This window comes from Oncorhynchus masou, chromosome 13 (genome assembly GCF_036934945.1).
Source record: "Oncorhynchus masou masou isolate Uvic2021 chromosome 13, UVic_Omas_1.1, whole genome shotgun sequence".
Lineage (NCBI taxonomy): Eukaryota > Metazoa > Chordata > Actinopteri > Salmoniformes > Salmonidae > Oncorhynchus > Oncorhynchus masou.
This window is the reverse complement of record NC_088224.1, coordinates 71,574,482-71,596,520: the sequence shown is the minus strand read 5'-3', so window position 1 is coordinate 71,596,520 and position 22,039 is coordinate 71,574,482.

Sequence of the window (22,039 nt, the reverse complement as noted above, 5' to 3'; positions counted from 1 at the left end):
TGAGTTTACTCACACATTTAGGCTGGTACACTATATATGCAAAAGTATGTGGACACCCCTTCATATGAGTGGATTCGGCTATTTCAGCCACACCCGTTGCCGACAGGTGTATCAAATCGAGCACACAGCCATGCAATCTCCATAGACAAACATTGGCTGTAGAATGGCCTTACAGAAGAGCTCAGTGACTTTCAACGTGGCACTGTCATAGGATGCCACCTTTCCAACAAGTCAGTTTGTCAAATTTCTGCCCTGCTAGAGCCGCCCCGGTCAACTGCAAGTGCGGTTATTGTGAAGTGGAAATGTCTAGGAGCAACAAGTGCTCAGCTGCAAAGTGGTAGGCCACACAAGCTCACAGAACAGGACCGCGAATGCTGAAGTGCGTAGCTCATTAAAAAAATTCTGTCCTTGGTTGCAACACTCACTACTGAGTTCCAAACTGCCTCTGGAAGCAACGTCAGTATAAGAACTGTTTGTCAGGAGCTTCATTAAATGGGTTTTCATGGCAGAGCAGCCGCACACAAGCCTAAGATCACCATGCACAATGCTAAGCATCAGCTGGAGTGGTGTTAAGCTCGCCGCCATTGGACTCTGGAGCAGTGGAAATGCATTCTCTGGCGTGATGAATCATGCTTCACCATCTGGCAATCCGACTGACAAATCCAGGTTTGGTGGATGCCAGGAGAATGCTACATGCCCCAATGCATATTGCGAACTATAGTGCGGAATAATGGTCTGGGGCTGTTTTTCATGGTTCAAGCTGGCCCCTAAGTTCCATTGAAGGAAACTAAGAGGCATGAATTGGAACGCCGACTGCAAGCCAGGCCTAATCGCCCAACATCAGTGCCCAACCTCACTAAGGCTCTTATGCAAGTCCCTGCAGCCATGTTCCAACATTTAGTGGAAAGCCTTCCCAGAAGAGTGGAAGTTGTTATAGCAGCAAAGGGAGGACCAACTCCATATTAATGCCCATGATTTTGGAATGAGATGTTCAACGAGCAGGTTTCAACTTATTTTTGGTCATGTAGTGTAGCACACAGACTCTGAGGTAGACTGAAGTGAGGATGAGACTGTCACTTTGAGGATATTTTGTGCTGAAAATACCATCGGAGTTGTGGAAGAAACCTGCTGGGCATGTGTGCGCGCCTGTGTCCACCCGTGTGTGTGCGCCTGTGTCCGCCCGTGTGTGTGTGTGCCCGCGTGTGTGTGTGTTGAGGTTGCCTGAGAGCACTGCGGTCCCTGAGGATCTGCATCAGCAGCAGACTGTTAACCTCGCGAGACACTGTGGATCCTCTCTTAAGACACAGGCAAGGGAGGCTTACAGCCTAACAATTCCCTGGGACAGGAAGCTGCTCCAAGTTAATGCAAGAACCAACAGAGGTTTTTCAAATACATATTTATTTACAGTCTGGTGCTCTTCATTTCTCATTTCTTATTGTTAGTGTTACATGCCTCAGACTGAGACGTGGTCAGCAGATGATAAACCTGGATTTGGGTAAAATGATGAGACGGAGAAACGTTAGTACTGTTCAGTAGTGGGCATTCTCCAAGATTTATTCAAATATTGTTAATCATTTTTGTTGTCAAAATCAATTATCCATTACAACTCTATTGTAGTATTACATCTGCACATTTCATATTATAGTATCAAAAATAACAGTTCTCAGGTTCAAAAACGATCACCATACATCTATGTACACATTCACATTATATATAACTCAATGTACTATCACTGTCAATTTCGAAAATATTTAAATTACTGGATGCCTCTGCTAAACAATGCTACAACCATTACATTATAAACCACAAACATGTAAGCTAACATTGAATGAAACCTATAGTTAGCAAACGCACTTTTGTACATTGCGCGTGTAATATACAATTTACCTTATTTTAGCGCCCAAAAAACGTAATACTTCCATGTCAACTTTAATATGAATCCCATTGTAAAGCACAATTTCTCCTCTTTCCAGCAAAATAAATGATGAGACCTTCATGCTGCCAGTCTCTGCATGATTGAAGAAGGCAATGAGTTCTGTCGGGTCTTTTTAAAAATGGCGGGTGGGGAAGCAAAACCTACTGCGTGATCGGGAAAGGTTGAGAAGTCGTGTGGGGAAATGGCTTTTTTCACCCGATCTGTCCAATTTATCACCTCTAAAATGTAAATTAAACACTATAAATAGTTTATATAATTTGAAGGTTTGTGTCGAATTTGAATCGGGTTTTAGGGCAACGCTAAAGTTATCTTCATAAGTAAACAGCGGCTGTCGCGGCTTTTGAGAGTCATGATGGCTTGCTGTGATGACGCAACAAAAATTAATGCATTCAGTTGTTCAATTGACTAGGTATCCCCCTTACCCTGTCCGTGTTCCTTTCTTGTTTTAATCTACAAGAGAAACGCTACACCTGGTGGAGAGAGGCTGAATTATTTTTATTATGTGTGCTTTACGTTACATCATGACACGTCACAATTTATCGTACAACGTCAGAGGGGTCCACTTTTTCAATTTTTCTCTAATACTATCGTCCCATTACCATGTCAATCAACGCTTGAATAGAAACGTAGTTCACACCCCAGTTTTTGATGCCAACACAGTCGCTACAGTCCCATTAGTTTTCATTGCAGACTCATTTGAATACCAGGCTTGAGCAAATTTCTACGGAATGGGTTAGTCAACAGTAGCCTAAATTTGGTTAGCATCAAGCTAGCAAACTGTCAAACGCTATTTTCGGTTAAAACTCCCTTCAATTGCCTTCAAACATCACCAAACCCATAGACTATGCAGTTAAACATGTTACCTCAATATTTTGAGTCATATTGCACTTTTGCTCATTACATACTTGAATTAACAGGGTAAAATCATGAAACATTTGTAGTGTTCAGTAGTAGGCAAGTCCTCACAATCTCACTAACGCTCCCCATTGGCATCACAGCTCGCCCTCGCGGCAGTAATCATATACATTACTTTAAGTGCAAATACCTGGGAGGACTAGAAAATTATACAAATGATTGGCCCCATAAAATAACAAATGAAATAAAACATAAAAAATATGACCATACATATTTGTGTGTCACATTAGCTTGGCCTCAAAAGGTAGATTTGGAAAGGAAAGGAATTTGCAATGGAATTTGCCTCATTGTGTTTAGGCTACAGCTGTTTATCCAGCATTGTTCATCCCAATGAAAATGAAATGTGTATATTACACAACAGGAATTATAACAGGTCTTGAATTATTGAACACTTGCCAGCCCTGACCTAAGGGAAATGAAACGTCCTTTGTAAGATATGCAAGGCAAACTGAGTCTCCCATTTGTAGCTGATTCAGAGAAGTGTAATTTCGGTGAGGATACGTCCAGTATGGTTGGTGTACAGAATTCAAAGAGGTTTTTCTGTTTAGTACATGTGTTTTTCAGGCCCATGCAGAGCAGAGTTGTTCTCAATCAAAGTCGGCTGCCTCTCCCCCACTAAGCTTGACATGAAGCCAGTAATTGATGCACAGTAGCCAGCACGTTCTGGATTGAATACCCTAGCTCTGGTCAGCAATGCAGCATTCTGCTCTCTCCCCCTCCTCTCCCATCGTCCACACGTACTTCCTCTCAGCACATTGTAGAAGTGCACAACTCTGGGCTATTATTTTGACAGCCAATGAAAGGCTGTCAGAAAATATATTTCTTAGCCAGGCTTTTAGTCTAATGAATCTACTTTTCAGGATTTAAACATTCAGCTGAATAACCTGAATGTCAAAAGCTTTAGACTAATGAAATAATGAAAAGATAAGCTGGGCTGAACTAGCATTGTTTGGAAATGCAGATAGCTACTTTCCCGATACTCCGTCTTTCCATGACCTAAAGCAGGGCTCTCAAACCCTGTTCCTGGATAGCTACCCTTCTGTAGGTTTTCAATCCAACCCCAGTTGTAACTAATCTGATTCAGTTTATCAACCTGCTAATTATTAGCATCAGGTACGCTAGGCTAGGGTTGGAGCGAAAACCTACAGGACGGTAGCTCTTCAGGAACAGGGTTGATATCCTGACCTAGAGTAGAGACTGTGTATTGTAAATTACTGACACTAAAACCCTTTATGGCTGTGTTGGTTGATGTACACTTCTCCACTCCACGTCCCAAAGCCTTAAACAGAGGCTTGTGTAGCCATATGCTGGAATTTGAGGATGGCCCTGCATCTTGTGTACCACGTAGCCACACCCAAGCAATTGGCCAATCAATCATGCCTGTACATGCTATAAGACCTGTTGTGGCCCCTGTTTTATGATGGAGATAGATACCACCTTCTCCTCGTTGGTGTGTAATGAGAAAGTGAGAAAGCTCTTTTAGAAAAATCAAACATTAGTCCAGGGAAGAAACTCTTTACTAGACTAATTTTCTGTCCTTTTTTAATCACATTAAGACATCAATGCACACTTGCCTGTAATACAATATTATTGCAACATGTACAGTGGCACGATGAAGCATCTTACTGTCAAATCAGCAGTGTCAGTGGTCATGGATTTTATCCAACTAATTTCATATTCGGAACACAGCATTCAAATGAACTGTAGGATATTCTTGGATCTTATTCATCTTACGTCAGCACCTCCACGCCACATCTTCGTATATACTTATTAAGATCTAAGAAGTCTTGTATCACAGTGCTGTAACCTAATGCACCAACACAGACGTGTTAGGTAATGAAGTCAGTGGATGTGCAGGAATTGGGTGTGGTCTTATGTGTTTTTTTCTCACCATTAATTTTTACGACCTGCAACACTTTTGAACAAGTCAGCCCAGCTGTAGAGTGGATAGGGATGCTAATTACGTGACGTGAAATTAGCATAAGCTCAGCCCAGATCCATCCTGCCAGGTCATTACCACATGTTCCAGCCCCTTGGAGAATTAGAGTTCTTAATATCTAAAGAAAGCTACCAATTATTTGGATGACTGCAGTGAGAGTCCATATGCTGTGTTCTACCAATTTGCATTTGCCTCTCCTTATTTCCTATTTTAGAGTAAATCCAGGAGACCTTGGATGTTCATTCATTGAAAAAGCTGTTTAAATCCACTTTAAGGGACTATTGGAATTTGACACTTGTCTTGAATAACCCCAAAACATTTAAACTGGGATGACAGAGGTGTCGTTCGATATTCACTACACCTAAATCTGCAGACAATATTTCCAGGCTAGGACTGAATTTAAGAGACCTTAGCTGGAAGACATGGTGGGTTTAACAGAATGTCTTGCCTTTGCTGGAAAAACAAGTGAATCACTTATATACTGTATGTCCATCTGGAAAATCCTCCTCCTTTGCTGCAGATACAGGTTGCATGATGACAGATATGTCAGCGTGGAGAAAATGTATTTCACTCAGTTGATGAACTCATCTATACTGAACAAAAATATAACTGCAACATGCAACAATTTCAAAGATTTTACAGAGATACAGTTCATATAAGAAATCAGTCAATTGAAATAAATTCATTAGGCCATAATCTATTGATTTCACATGACTGGGCAGGGGTGCAGCCATGGATTGGCCTGAGTGGGCCTTGGAGGGCATTTTGAAAAAGTAATTCTGATTGGCTTGGCCTAGCTTCCCAGTGGGTGGGCCTGGCTGCCAAGTGGGTGGGCCTATGCCCTCCAAAGCCCACCCATGGCTGCACCCCTACCCAGTCATGTGAAATCCCTAGATTAGAGCCTAATTTATTTATTTAAATTGACTGATTTCCTTATATATGAACAGTAACTCAGTAATATCTTTGAACTTGTGTTGCGTTTATAAGGAATGAATACTTATTGACTCAAGACATTTCAGCTTTAAATGTTTGATTATTTGTCAAAATAAATAAAAAAATAAAAGAATACAATTCCACTTTGATATTATGGGTTATTGTGTGTAGGCCAGTGACAATCTCAATTTAATCCATTTTAAATTCAGGCTGTAACACAACAAAATGTGTGAAAAGTCAGGGAGTTGTGAATACTTTCTGGAGGCACTGTATGGATGGAATCGCAGAAGAGCCATTCAGCATTTAATCTGATTTTGACAGCTCCCCAATAATTGCCATCCTGATTTCAGACAGTGCTTTTCTGTCCACCTCTCCCTTCTAATTCTGTGCTGACATCTTCACACATCATCGCACTCCCATTCCCCAGATTGGATTGCTTTATTCTACTCAAGAGGCCTTGCAGTTGCTCCGGAAGCATCCGGGCGGACTAGCACCAATCAGATTGGACACATGAGCTACTGTAGGTCCACTGTTTTATTATCTTGCACTTTGCAAGTGGTTACTTCCCTGCTTCAGTTCGATGTATTGTTATTAATAACAGGGTTGGGGGGTAATAATATTACTCTACTGAATGGATCTGTTTGGTTCAGTTCAGGTAGAGATGTTCAGCTGTGATCAGTAAAGCTTTTATTTTGTGTGTGGAAAAGGGAATTTGAGAATAATAATTTGTATTAATCTACCTATATTACCATAAATTGAGTTAGGACAGAGTACAGGGAAATCAGATTTGGCACAGAGATATAAGATTTGAAGGCACTTTTTCCCATATTCTGTGAACGCTTTTCATCCTAGTTCAAGGGTTTGCACTGTAATTGATTCAAGTAGGAGACTGCCACTGCTGGTAGCCGAAGGCTTTACCAAGGTTTCAGAAGGCAGTTATTTAATCTTCAACGCACAGGCTGTATTTTAGGGTATACATGGACCAGGCCAGAGCCAAAGGATAAGCAGCACATCCCAATCTCTCCAGATTGGTTGCCGTTGAGAGACTGGAGGGCTGTCGCTTCTCCCTACTCTACAATATTAAGCTGCTTCAGGGGATACTTATATTGCTGGCCTGGATTAGGGAACTTTGGTGGATTGTGTAGAATAGATGCTTTGCTGTTGTATTGTGTGGCCTCCCACATTGCCAGACTGATACTGGGTACAACAGGCAGGCAGGGCAAACTGAGGGATCTTCCTTCTCTAATGACACACAGGGGTTAAACAGGCTTAGACTCTCCAAATGGCAATGCTCCTCTGTCGGGATAAAGTGCAACCTCGCAAGAGTAAATCATCCCCCTGACCATGAATTTATGGGGTAGCTAAGCACAGATTTGTGTGAATTGTTAGATACTACTGCACTGTTGGAACTAGGAACACAAGCATTTGGCTTCACCTGCAATAACATCTGCTAAATATGTGACCAATAACATTTTATTTTATTTGAGGAGTGGCTTCCGTCGGGTCGCTCTACCATAAAGGCCTGATTGGTGGAGTGCTACAGTGATGGTTATCCTTTTGGAAGGCTCTCCCATCTCCACAGAGGAACTCTGGAGCTCTGTCAGAGTGACCATCGGGTTCCTGGTCACCACCCCGACCAAGGCCCTTCTTCCCCGATTGCTCAGTTTGGCCGGGCGGCCAGCTCTAGAAAGAGTCTTGGTGGTTCTAAACTTCTTCCATTTAAGAATGATGGAGGGCACTGTGTTCTTGGGTACCTTCAATGCTGCAGACATTTTTTTTGGTACCCTTCCCCAGATCTGTGCCTCGACACAATCCTGTCTCAGAGCTCTACGGACAATTGCTTCGACCTCATGGCTTGGTTTTTGCTCTGACATGCACTGTCAACTGTGGGACCTAATATAGACAGGTGTGTGCCTTTCCAAATCATGTCCAATCAAATGAATTTACCACAGGTGGACTCCAATCAAGTTGTAGAGACATCTCAAGGATGATCAATGGAAACAGGATGAACCTGAGCTCAATTTTGAGTCTCACAGCAAAGGGTCTGAATACTTCAATAAATAAGATATTTCAGGTTTTTTTAATACATTTGCAAAAATGTCTAAAAACCTGTTTTGCTTTGTCATGGTGTATTGCGTTTAGATTGATGAGGGGAAAAAATGATTTAATACATTTTAGAATTAGGCTGTAACAAAACAAAATATGTAAAAAGTGACTGAATACTTTCCGAACGGACTGTATATCAACTATCTAGACCTTTATTAACAGGCTATGAAGATCTACAGTAACTGGCTATTTGCTCCAATTAGAAGATCATAAATCACTTGTGTCTGTGTTCAACACTCACCAACATACGGTGCTTTAAGAGGTTTTAAGTGTCTCCAGGAAAATAAAAAGTCCTTGTAATGTGTGTGGTATTTGTTTGATTACTATCTTGCCGCCAATACGTGTTTCCAGCTCTGCTCACAGTTTTATAATAGGCCTCTGCATTGCATCTAGCAGAGGCAATGCCTATTGCTAAATTAAATCAATAAAACAAATTGATGTCTTATTATTAAGCCTGTTGCTTAGGAGAAATGCATTGGAGGGCAATAACACCACTTTGTACATTGGCTGATGGGTGAGACTCAGTTAGCAAGTAGAACATGCCAAGTATGTGAATGTGTCTTTCATTGTAATGGGTTTTCTATGGGGGTAAATATTTATCAGAAGACTGAATGAGAATAGCTAAGATTAGCATCCGTGTGGGGGGACTTTGATACTCTCTGTATTGTAACTGCATGAATCAGGAAACAATGGATCTGGCTGTTACAATGTTATGGTGTTCCAGTCTGGTGTTTTATCCAGACATTAGGTTTCCACAACTTCCCTCTTGTAAAATGTTAGTGCTTTATGTGTGACATTAGTTAGTGTGAAACCTAAATCAACTCAGATGTGAGGAATAACAGATTTGAAAGTTTTTGACAATCGATTGCTTGATTCGTCAGTATCCCATCTGATAAAATGAAACATTGTGGCATGAAAACCACCATCATAGAATTCCACATGATCATTTATTCTGTTTCAGCTGTGTCAGCAACACTCCATTACCCTCTCCGTGTATGCTCGTCCCTCACCTCACAAAATGAGTGGGTGGGTGGCGATGGGGGGGCTGAATTAGCAGAGTGACAGTTTTTTGCCATACACAACATCTTTTTCCTCCCAGAAAATCATTACAGCAGTACACTCTGTGGATTTGGGGCAGAAAACATCACATTGGGGATTGCAGGGGTCTCCAGACCAATCTAATATGTAATGGAGACAAACATCATCAGGGAACACCATAATGTACTGTTCTGTAGAAGCGCTTGTCTGCATTTAAACCATACATTACATAATCATTTTAAAAACATTTTCTGTTTGAGCGTGATTGGGAATAGTCAATTATGAATATACATACAGTATGTTCCCATTCATTGGATGTTCATATACTGGTATCAGAAATTGGATTTTCATCAAACACAGATCAAGATTTTCTCTTTGCTTCACATGCCGTGCAGGATTTTTTTATCTGATTTTCCAAACAGCAGAGTAGGTTGCTATTGCAAGGCAGAACAACAAATCTTGGCCAGCATCTTTGCAAATCTCTAGCGCTCATTGCAATAACGTGAATTTAATGTAACCCAAATGTGTCAATTTTCCCTTAATATGTTCAAGAGATTGGAAAATGTCCTCGTATGGCCTTGGTATTTTTAGGGAAAGAGATTGAAGTTAGCTTAATAGTTCTTATGGGAAACGTGTCATTTTAAGTTTTGTTGAGTCTCTTGTATCCATTTTACGGACGTTACTCAACACTGAATTCACAATGATGAATGATGTGTCTGAGAGGTTTTGTGTATTTGAAATTAAGTTGCATATTGGAAAGTAAAGTGGGTTGCTTTTTGTGGATGGGGAGTTTTTGGTATTTGGTATTTTATTAACATCCCCCATTAGCTGTTGCAAAGTAGCAGCTACTCTTCCTGGAGTCCAGGAAGAGTAGCGGGCTCACTTAATCTGACAACGGGCTAACTTAATCTGACATCAGAGAGGTGGAACTTCATCGGGTTGTGTGTTTCTTGTTGGCCTAAAAAGCGTCTACCAAGTTATTTTAAAACTCTAGTGTAAAGTCAGAGACAATCTTAAATAGTGTTTTATTCATTCTATTCTGATTGTGAGTTGACAACCAGCTTCATTTAAAGACACTGGTAAATGGTGTAACGGATGGTGTGGTAAATGATCTTAGCTCGACTGGTAATGACTCCAATGAGGGAGCACAGCCTGAGCTCCAGACTGACCTTCCCCTCAGAAGATTTAGTTCCTTCACCAAATCTAGTGGCAATTTGCCACCAATATCAGGGTTGCACAGAAATTATAGTATAGCGTTGGACAATGCAGCACAGGCAAGGGTGAATGTTGGTGTCTACTACTACGCCTGTGGAATATGTGATGCACTCGTGCTGTTTTTCTTGAGGATCATCGGCCTCATCTCCGCTAAAACGAACTGTAGGCAAGGTTACTGAGGTGAAACAGGATGTTGCGTCAGACGTCTCCAAACGGTCACTAGTACAGTCTCAGCTGGCCTGGTTGGGTGACTAAAGCTGTTGTGTTATTGATGACATTTTCAACTCCCATTACTGGCTAAATGGAGCAAAACTGGTGTGCTCATTTCTAAACTCACTCAAGTGGAAGAGAAATCTGCTGCCTCGACTGAAATTATGTCTTTCTGGATGAATTAGCAATAGACGAAGATCGAGTAAAGACACAGGCTACGATGTGGTTGGAGATTTGAGACATTTCCCGTGGTGTTGGTCCAGGGGACTGCCTGACAGGTGGCCATAAATCATCTCTTCTGCTGACAGTCAACATCTGTCATTCAAACTCTCTTAACTCATAATTAATTTGGGAGGTACCTGTCTCTTAGATGCGCACAGAAGAGATCCCTGTAGTGATTTTCATTGCATCAGACCTGTTACGACTTTGAACTCACAAGATTTGTATTCTGTGGCCAATTCTACTCAAAGTGTGCATTTGGAGAAAATACTTTCACAAACCGTATCTTGGGATCGTAATAGTGAATTCTTCCAGAAAGTAGAATGACTCACTCCACCGCTTAGATTAACAGAAGTGAAATTAGAGTCTCAGAAGTGATGATGGAATTTGCGTCAGGGAAATCCAAGGACATTAGATCCTCAGAACAGCTTTGTCGCTTGTCTTTGGCAAGGTCCACTCTAACCTTTCCTGCAAGCCCACTCTGACACGGGCACTTCTCAAAGTGACTACATCAAAATCCCCCCTCAGATTATCAGACCGTCTGAGCCAGGAGCCTGATAAAGTCCTCTCTGGATGTCACAGAAATGGGACAAAACTTTCAAGGCATTATTTTATAGGTGGTGGCATAGTCATATGAGATAATGGTACTGTAACAGCTCAACACTCTTTAATGGGGCGGCGGGTAGCCTAGTGGTTAGAGCGTTGGACCAGTAACCGAAAGGCTGCTGGATTGAATCCCTGAGCTGACTAGGTAAACATCTGTCGTTCTGAACAAGGCAGTTAGCCCACTGTTCCCAGGTAGGCTGTCATTGTAAATAAGAAGTTGTTCTTAACTGACTAGCCTAGGTTAAAACATTTTTTTGACTAACTGTCACTTCCCCTTGTGCATTATAAAGCCCCTCAGTGACTGTGTTCTGTCAGAACGCTGTACAAAGTAGTTTATCAAACAGCCATTACCTGTCTAGATCTATAACCAGTCCTTGTATGGAAAGTTGAATATACATGATTGGTTTTGTTATAGTGGCCCAAACAAACCTCTATGGTTACAAGGTTTGCCCTCATGGCTTGTCTCATGAGCCCTGCTGAACTGAACTTCTTATTCCACGGTAGTTGCCTCTCTGAGTTTGTACAGTAGGCTTCAATGGGAATTTAATTGAGTTCCCTACTCATCCAGCTCAGGATTATGAGGTGACTGTCTCTCTCGGGGAGACCCACAGTGACCTGGCATTGTGGTGCCAGGACAAACAACTTCTCCCTCAACATCAGCAAAACAAGGGAGTTGATTGTTCACTTCAGGAAGCAGAGGAGGGAACATGCCCCAATACACATTTTAATTATATATTTTTTCACCTTTATTTAACCAGGTAAGCTAGTTGAGAAAAAGTTGTCATTTACAACTGCGACATCAACGGGACTAGTAGAAAGAGTCAGCTGTTTTAAGTTCCTCAGCGTCCACATCACCGAGGACTTGATATGGACCAACAACACCACCACTCTTGTCAAGAGGGTGCAACAGCATCGTTATAAATCATAGTCCACAGACGCTGACACGCGATAGTCCGGCTTCCGATTGTGACATAGCTACGTGGCTCTGAGACCACCATCCGCGGGGAACGCACAGCCCGAACCGCACCTTCCCACAATTCCCAATCAACTTGTCTCCGGTACACGTCCTCTACTAATTGGAATGTGTTGACAGTTGGAGATATTGTGTGAGCTATGATGAGAATTTGAAAAGTATGACTGCCAAAGGTCCAATATTTGACAACAATGCTGTGCATACACATTCACGTTTGGTACTCTGATAGACCCTTAAGGCGGCTGAAGAAATTCGGCATTCGTCATTCCACCACTGCACCACCTGACTGGTTGCATCATGGCCTATTATTGGAGTTTCTCTGTCCACAACCGCAAGGCACTCCAGTACATCACTGGGACCGCGCTCCCACCCATCCAGGACATCCTCTCGAAACAGTGCCTGAGGAAGGCCCGCAGCATCATCAAGGACCCCACACACCCCAGTCATCAGCTGTTCACTCCCTTAGCATCGGGCAGACAATATCAGAGCATGAGATCTGATACCAACAGGCTCAGAAACAGTTTATATCTACAAGCCATCAGACTGCTGAACACTTGAACTGGACTGACCACCTGCTCGGATTCTCCACACCTTAGTACACATGCACTCACTTACACCCACACCCACACAGCTATACACTCAACCACACACACACACATATACATTCATGCTACACAACTGCTGCTACCAGACTCTTATTATTATTGCTAAATACTGCACAATTTAAACACTGCCCCCAATCCCCTTTACCCAATACACGTGTAAATATTGGACTATAAATTGTGTCTTCCTGTATTATGCTTATGCTAAAATATCTACTGAGCCATTTACTTTATGTTCGTATTATTATATTTTCTTATTTCTTATTGTTGTTGCATTGTCGAGAAGGACAAGTATTTTTCTAAACATTTTGTTTGTGTTTTTCTTCTTTTAATATTAATAGATGTTTTTATTGTGATTTATCAGGGGGTGGTGCAGCACCTTCAGCACCCTACTTCCCGCGGCTATGTGTATCCTGTACATACGACTAATAAAACGTAGAACTTGAAACTAATTCTTCACTTCTCTTATTCCCGAACAAGAGAGAGAGGAAGCGATCGTGCCTTGTGTTTCTCTTGCTTGAATTGTCTGTGGCCTAGTTCTGAATCTCCTCTTTAAATTCTTAATGGACATTGAGTGCTGCATGGAACTCTTTCGGACCGCTCAAGCTGCCAAAATCCTTAAAATAGCACTACAAACGGCTGTGTGGGATTATTTATTTATTTGAGTAATTCCACCCTTGCCACTAGATTTGCTGTGCATTTGGTCAGAAGATGTGCCGTTTTCTGCCCAAAGAACAGGAAGGCCGCACACTTTTTATGCTCCCATTTTCTGCCCAAACGCGGAGGTTTAGTATTTGCTAGCATTATACAGTAGGTATTATTAGTATAACCACAATAGTATGACAAATAGTTATCTTGGTCCCAGACATGACAAATAGTAACAACAAAACAACATTTTTCAAGGAATGCAAGAGTTTGAGAAGGATACACATTTGCTGGAATGTAACCATTTGCTGTATATTCATGAGATCATCTTCTTCCTCTAGAATTTTCAGTTCAGGGAGAGGGCTATCTTCTCCCCTGGGGACACTATGTGGGATGCTTCCGGTCCAGCCATCCTCAAGGGGCAGCACATGTTGGAGAACAGATTCATAATTTCACCAAATTACGGGCCTAAATTAAACACCTTGCTCTTTTCTGCTAATTTGAAAGCTACTCTCCTGCCTAGTGGCCCACAAAAACAGGCAGAGCGGTTACGAATAAGGATTGAGGGAAGAGTCACATGGTCCCTCTGCGGCTGTGGCCGGCATGAGTTTGGCGGTGATGACGTGTGACAGACTGTCTATCGGTCCACCTCTAAACGAGTGCTTCTCTGGGACTGAAAGCGACCCGAAGTGGTGGGTGTTAGCTGAGCCAGTAACAGTGACCAGAGACAAAACATCCATAAAACATCCATCTCTTCATAATGTCAACCGTGTTTCTGCATCAGGCATTACAGATTAGCAAACTAAAAGGGGTCCGGCATGGAAAAAAGGCTATTGATTTTCACATCCAATAAGCCCAGGAGGCTTCCAGGTCATCTATGTTGTCATACTGTAGTGGTAAACATGGGGATGGATCGGGAGAATGTCCTCATTGTCTCGGTCTGAACAGCATCTCTAAAGGACAGCATAGTTTATCAGGCACGGTTTGCATTGAAGAAGTAGAACCAAGCATTGCAGGCGTAGTAGGTCTTGAAAATGGTCACCATACTCTGAGACACCTGACCTAGAAAAATAGTCCCATTAGATGCAATCACCGCATGCTAATGTGACGTGCACAAATGCACGGTCACGTTTGTGTTTATGTATTGTTTCTTTGTATTGGGAAAGAATGCTTTACTGAAATGTCAGTCCTCCAAGGTTTTGCCATTGCGAGTCATTTATACTACTGTTGGCCAGTTGGGGGCAGTGAGAAGTGTTCGCTTCGCACTGGGACTATATGCGATCCTGCACCTGTGTGTTCTCATAATTGAGAGAACCTTTGAAAGAGAAGCCACGTTCTCCTGTTCAAATCAAATTGTATTTTTCACATGCGCCTAATACAACAGTAGACCTTACAGTGAAAAGCTTACTTACAAACCCTTAACCAACCATGCAGTTTTAAGAAAATACCCCCCAAATAAGTAAGAGATAAGAAAAACAAATAATTAAATAGCAGCAGTGAATAACAATAGCGGGGGTATATACAGGGGGTACCGGTACAGAGTCAATGTGTCAATGTGCGGGGACACCGGTGAGAGAACAGTCTATGACTAGGGTTCCTGGAGTCTTTGACAATTTGACAATCTTCCTCTGACACCACCTTGTATAGGGGACCTGGATGGCAGGAAGCTTGACCCGGTGATGTACTGGGCCGGTCACACTATCCTCTGTAGTGCCTTACGGCCGGAGGCCGAGCAGTTGCCATACCAGGCAGTGATGCAACCCGTTAGGATGCACTCAATGGTGCAGCTATAAAACGTTTTGATGATCTGAGAACCCATGCCAAATCTTTTCAGATGTAATCATTTATTCTGTGTTGCAGGTCAGTAAAGTGCAAAAATACACTGAATACCACAATATAGTTTTGTAACTTGCCTTTTGAAGTGATTGTAATGGTTTTGAACAACATAGTAATGGTATAACTTCATACTAGACAGAAAACGCCTGTGGAGTGTAAAATGAAATGATGACGGTGCATTCCTTTGATCGTTGAACAAAAAACAAAGACTCCTGACAATATAGAAAATATAATATTGTAGCTGTGATGGTTAAGAACTTTGTAATTGTTGTACAGTAAATGTTAGAAAAGCTGCTAGCTTAGAGCTAGTTTCGGTTAGCTATTAGCTTGCTCCAAATAGCTTTTGACTAGCTCCGGTTAGCTGTTTGCTAGCGCGGGTCAGTTGGTTGCTAGCTGTGGTTAGCGCTATGCTAGCTTGTTCAATCATTTTACAATAATTAGCATTAATGGCAGTTGCAATAGTCTTGTCTTTCTTTTAGCCCTTCTTACACTGGGTGAATGTATTTTGAGCATGGGTATAAAGTAACTTCTATTGAGTTATACCAGTCTTTAAAGGCTTTCATGTTTTAGAGTCTCCTATGGGGCTATAGTGGGCAACAGTCTTCTACATAATTATAACATTAACAGGTGAATTAAAGTTAAGAGTAAATGTGTTTAGGGTATAAATGTAAATCATTTGAGGATGTGAATTGGATTGGAGCATACTATTTTTGATGTGTAAATTGATGTATGTTTGACATGTGTATGAACTAAAGTCAGGGATTTATGAGACAGATGATTAAATAAATTTTAAAGAAAAACAAAAGAAAACATTGAAATGCAATGAAAAGACAGAAGAATACAATTTGCACTTCAGAGAATGTTGAATAAAATAATTGAGAGAACCTTTGAATGAGAAGCCACTTTCTCCTGTTTCATTATTTATCCTGTGTTACAGGAACTATTATCTGCTGCACCAGTCCCAAAACGGGGACCTGTAACACTAAGTCCAAGCAAACCCAGTCCATGTGCTCCATTTTCAGAGTCTAGCCTCCAAAGTGACACTTTTGTGTGTTTTGCCAGGACTTCAACCAGCCATGTAGCTCCTAAAGTAAATCAGCTGGCTAATGGCAACTCCACTGTGATCAGGGGGGACTCCCTCACATATTTCCCAGACCAGTGGTTACATACTCTCTGTAGCACTGCAGTGCTCTGCTCCCTTATGTGATCATGCAACATATACAGTCATCATCATCCAGGGGGAAACCATTCCCACTGAGACTTTAACTATTGAAAGAAATGTACAAAAAAGTAATCTCACCAATTTCAAGGCTCATTAAGCTGTGTAATAAACGTGAGTTTGAAGAAATAATTTGAAGAAGAACGTTAATATGTTTTTTTCTCTCCCTGCACATGATAATTGACATTAGTAAGAAGGAAAACATTTTTTTGTGGGGGGGGGGGACTACTCACCAATTATGTTTCTGTAGAAATTGTGCGTCACAATTCACAAACATATTAAATCAGTATGAAATAGTAAAGGGATGAGGTCTGAGTGTGTGTGTTTGCCTATGTGTTTTTCCCTTATGAGGGGTTTGCTATGGTCAGCTCTGTGGGTGCGTATTACACATCATTTCTGCACAAACATCGTGCAACCCCCTTCAGTTTAAAGTAGGAATGAAAAATATTACACTGTTTTATACAGTGTATGCAAGTCTATGCTCTATGTTTGAAAGTGTGTGCATCACTTGTAGAGGTAGCTTCCGAAGCCAGTCAAAGAGGTTGTCTGTCTGTGTACCTGTCTCTTTGTGCACCTGTGTACAGATGCCGTATCTTAATTTGATCATCCTGTTGTTGCCGGAATTTTCATGCACAGCAGGAAATGCAAATTTGTAGTGTATTCAAGGTTTAAAAAGGCTTCTAAAGTTTGTCATTTCCATTTCAACATTTCAGACTTGATTTGCCCTAACTACAAATGTATCAACCCCTACTAAAAATGTTCATTAATTTTAATCCCGATAACAATTCACATTTCCTGTTGCTGTAGGATTATTTTTGTGCTGTGTGAAACTGGGTCAAATTAAGATACGGCATGTATATGTGTGTGGGTGGGTGTAAGAGAGAGAAGTGGCGGGGATACTCTTGACGTGGACAGAACTGTTCACTTCCCGAAAGCCGCAGACATCTTGACTGCCATGAAATAGAAAACCCAGAGAACACAGTTGAGCAGCGCTCCGCCCAGGGTGCCAGCAGGCCGCGACTCGGCTGAGCCTCGGCAATCAATGTCAAAAAGCTGATATTTATTCCCCTTCTCCTTAAGTGAGACTTTGTCTTGCTGTCCGTCTCTACTACTCCTGAAAGAAAACCATCTCCTGCCTGACTTTTGATAATAGTAGATATTATATATACATCCTTCAATTCAACCCCCCCCCACACACATACACATATACTTCACTCAAGCTTTATTCTTTGATCAGAGAATGAAACGGCATAATAATGCATTAGCATGAAGCAAAATTGCATTGAATAGTGATGCTTCTTAAGAGAGACACTCAATAAAAAGACTTGGCCCCATTTGTAATGATAATAGTATTTCATTATGCTCTCATTTTCTCCTCAATGTACAGTGTTTGCGCTGTGGAGTTTGTTTTCAAACTCAGCTTCATATTGGAGGTACATCTTGTGCATTACATCTAGAACATAGCACGTGCTGAATGATTCCAGAACACTGATAATCTGTTTTCTCTCTATTGTATTCATCACAGTCCGCCTTCAGTTCTTTCCTCTCTGTGTTGCAGTTTTGTTATCCTATCGGTATGTAAGAAGCCTCTCCACCATGAAATTAATGAACACTGATTACATTGTAATAATTTGTTCTACACAGCTCAAGCCCAAGTCAGAGCATAGAGCACAAAACAGAGAAACGAAAAACCATTGTGAGGAACTATTGACCTATTACTGACATGATGATGTTCCACACCATGCCTAGAAGGCATGATGACAGCATGGTTTATGTAACAGCCTCTCTCCCAAAGAGAGATGATCAAATCAGGAACTTCCCCAATGTGCAGCTCTCTCGTTTCACAGCCAACACAGGGAGTAGCATACTATGATGATTGCTGAAATGTTAGGTAGGAGGATCAAGTGTCTTTTTTGAAACTGTAGCCAGATCTATCTCTAAACCAGCATACTGGCATTCTCATAACTGTCCACTTCAGTCAGTAGTCTCAACTTCCCAACCACTGTGTCTGTGTTGGCCAAGTGAGGCTACTGTCCAGCTGATGTTAGCCAGGTGGAGAGGCATGGTGGAGGTGGGACCTAAGACAAGGCCATAATTAATGGTGATGAAGGTGTGTAACCGGTAATGGGTCTAGACACCATTCCTCACCGGCTACTATGAACCCAGTCAGAGCCATTTTCCTCTACCACCACACCACCAGGTAAAAGCAGAGTGACAGCATGAATAGGTTCCCTGGGATTCCCAGACCTAGTCCAGCTGAGAGAAGGTAGACCGTTTAGTATCTGCAACATGTACAATACTGCAGAGGAGATTTTGACTAAAGAAGAAAATAGAAGGCAACCTCTCAGCAGAAATCAGGATGAAATCATGTAAAAAGATTCTCTGTGTAAAGCTTCACCCTGGCTGCCCTCCAAAGAGCCCAGCCCAGTCGGAGGAAATCATACTGACATTTTTCTGATCTTGTGTACATTAATTCCTGCATCTGCCTTTTGCCTGACTAGGGAATCGTTTCCGAGTGTGTGTGTGTGTGTGTGTGTGGTGTGTGTGTGTGTGTGTGTGTGCGATGTACGTGCGTGTGTGTGTGATGTACATGCGTGTGTGTGATGTACGTGCATGTGTGTATGTGTGTGTGATGTACGTGCGTGTGTTTATATCCTTGAAGTCACATAATTGACAGCCTAGAGGCGTGAATACTGCTGCAGCCACCATTGAATTTGCAATGTGTGAGTGTGCACGGTCATATATGTGTATGTGTTTGTGTATGGACGTGTGTCTGTGTGCAGGCATGTGTAACGGCCTAGTGTTTTTGTGAGTATATAACTCTAAATGCCTAACGAAAGGCGCACTGCGTATCCCGCTCTTCCCTGTTATTGCAATGTAATTAGTGTCGCTTTGCACTTGATGGGTTTCTACCAATATCGCTCTCCCCCATATCTCTAACTGCTGCACATCCTCCCAGCACTACTTACTGTACATTCGTGTGTGTGTGTGTGTGACTTTATACTGAGGATATCCCTGCTCCTGTGTGTGTGTGTGTGTGTGTGTGTGTGTGTGTGTGTGTGTGTGTGTGTGTGTGTGTGTGTGTGTGTGTGTGTGTGTGTGTGTGTGTGTGTGTGTGTGTGTGTGTGTGTGTGTGTGTGTGTGTGTGTGTGTGTGACTTTATACTGAGGATATCCCTGCCCCTGTGTGTGTGTGTGACTTTATACTGAGGATATCCCTGTGTATGTGTGTGTGTGTGTGTGTGTGTGTGTGTGTGTGTGTGTGTGTGTGTGTGTGTGTGTGTGTGTGTGTGTGTGTGTGTGTGTATCTGCAGACTGAGGATAGCCCTTTCCCCATCAGTAATCACACTCACGGAGCCACTGTTATTGCAATTTACACTTGGCTCAGCCTCAGCCCTAATGGTATTTCCTCTCCCCTGTCTTTCATTAGTCTCTCATCACCTCTGGAGTGATCTGAAGCCTTGTGTTTCACCAATAACAATACTCCTTTCTGTGTCATCCGAGGATGCTTAACTGCAATATTTATCCCTACGTTTAAAGGAGGTGCGCTGTGCTGCTCCACAGTCTTGGTTAAGAAACCACAGTGGCTAGTGTTCATGCAATGTTGCTGAAATGTCATATAAACCACAGGGTATTTGTGAATGAATTGCCTTTAGGTTAACCATCTTTGAGTGCCTTTGCAGCTCATGCATAGATTACCCCAAAGTTCTTGCAATAATGCTGCAATGTTGCTGCAATTTCAGCGCTCCAATAAAACAGATACAGGCTCGGCTGTGGTTGAGATGAAGGGCTGCCTCCTGCCGCCAGCTTCTATGCCTTTTGGTATGTTTTTTGTGTGTGTGGTTTTTGCGTGGGCACCTGTGCCATGCTCTGTCATCTCCTCATCAGAGTGGTGCTGATGCTAGCAATGGGAGCCACGTTAGCATAGCCTAGCGTAGCACTCTCCCAGGGCTCGCAGGCATACAGACAGGGCAGGCAGGCATGCATCAGTTCATTTTATGGGCATTACATGGCCCTGATGCAGAGACGCAGCTCTTCCCTTTGAACTGGGATTAGTAGCTATGGAGAACAAAACAGCCTCCCTATCTACTGGGGATTGTTTGGAGCTGCAGGGAGGAAGGCAGGAGGGCAGGAAGACTCTCTCCACTGTGACTTCATAAGAAACATGAGGTGGATTATGTTATGAACTGTTTTGAGACAGGAGTTGCAGCTCCTCGCATTGTGACAAGGTAATGAGAGATTGTGTCCCTGGTGAGAGCTGGGAAGTGTTTTGACAGGTAAACAACAGCAGTGATTTCCCATTTGCATATCTCACAGCCGGTAGAATTATAAGGTCTTATAAAATCCTAAATTGCACAAGAGATTTTTCTTGAATTTAGACTGCTTCCGCACAAGGCTGGGTTGTTAGGCTTGTAAGGACATTTCAATCCCCCCATCCCACTGACTCCCCCCCACCCCAATCCTCCTCAGCATCAAAGCACTGTACATACTGTTTGAAATTCATTGAAAGCATTCTATTAATAATGCAGGAAGAGATGTGCAGAAGGAGGACATGTGCCTCCTCGGTTATTAAAGCATGGAAGCATCTCTGACATGACCAAATGGTGTGCAAAAGGGAATAGGTTGTGGGGGTGAAAGCACTGTTGAGAATAGCTCTATGGGGGAATCCCTATGGTCCAGAATACAAGGTAGCTACATAAATTAAACAATTTCCTTGTGTTTGTGTTGCTGTGTAAACTCCCCATCCAATAGCATTTCCTCTGATTTGATTGGAATTGGGAAGAAAAAGCCTCATGAAATATTTCATGGATACACACATGGATGTTTCATGGGACATAAAGAATCATAAAATATATTGAACAATCCATCCAGATTTGACTGGCCTTTGCAGTAACAAGCTGTAAAACATGCCCAGTGCAAATATCAGTCAGTGGCTAACTGTTATTGGCTCAGATTCTGGATCATCAGTTGAAAACCCTGCAGAGAGAGGAGGGAAGCATAGATACTGCAGTCCCACCCCATTGAGGATTCCCTCTCTCCCTTTTCCTCTCTCTTTCCCAGACACGAGTAGGCGCTCTGAGTTGATTCTGGCCATCCATCTTCTCCTTGCCATGTTTGTCTGGGCTAGTCTTGGAAATGCAGGATGTATCGATCCCCCTCTCCTCCACTCTTCATCTCCCTCTACTTATGTTCATGAGGAGAAATTCATCAGACAGCCCTGATCATTAGCCATAGGGAAACATGAGCTGAGAACCTCAGTGTCTCCCAGCCAGCCGGATATATGGTGATGAGGAAGGTGACTTTGCAAGATCTGAAACACCTTTATGACGCCATTGGGTAGCTAAATGTGATTTTTGTGCTACTGTAGGTAGCGTTAGTTAGCACTAGTCGGCTGTACCTGCACCAAAAATCTTTGATTTTTCATCTTATAAGTTGTTCTCCGTCTTATTTTTAAATAGTGAGCCAACATGTTTCCAGCACTTTTATTTCCATGACTGATCAAAACTTGTTTTCCCATGCTCTCTCTTGTCCCTCTGCAGCAGACATACAGTTGAAATCGGAAGTTTACATACACTTAGGTTGGAGTCATTAAAACTAATTTTTCAACTGCCTTGTTCAGGGGCAGAACGACAGATTTTAACCTTGTC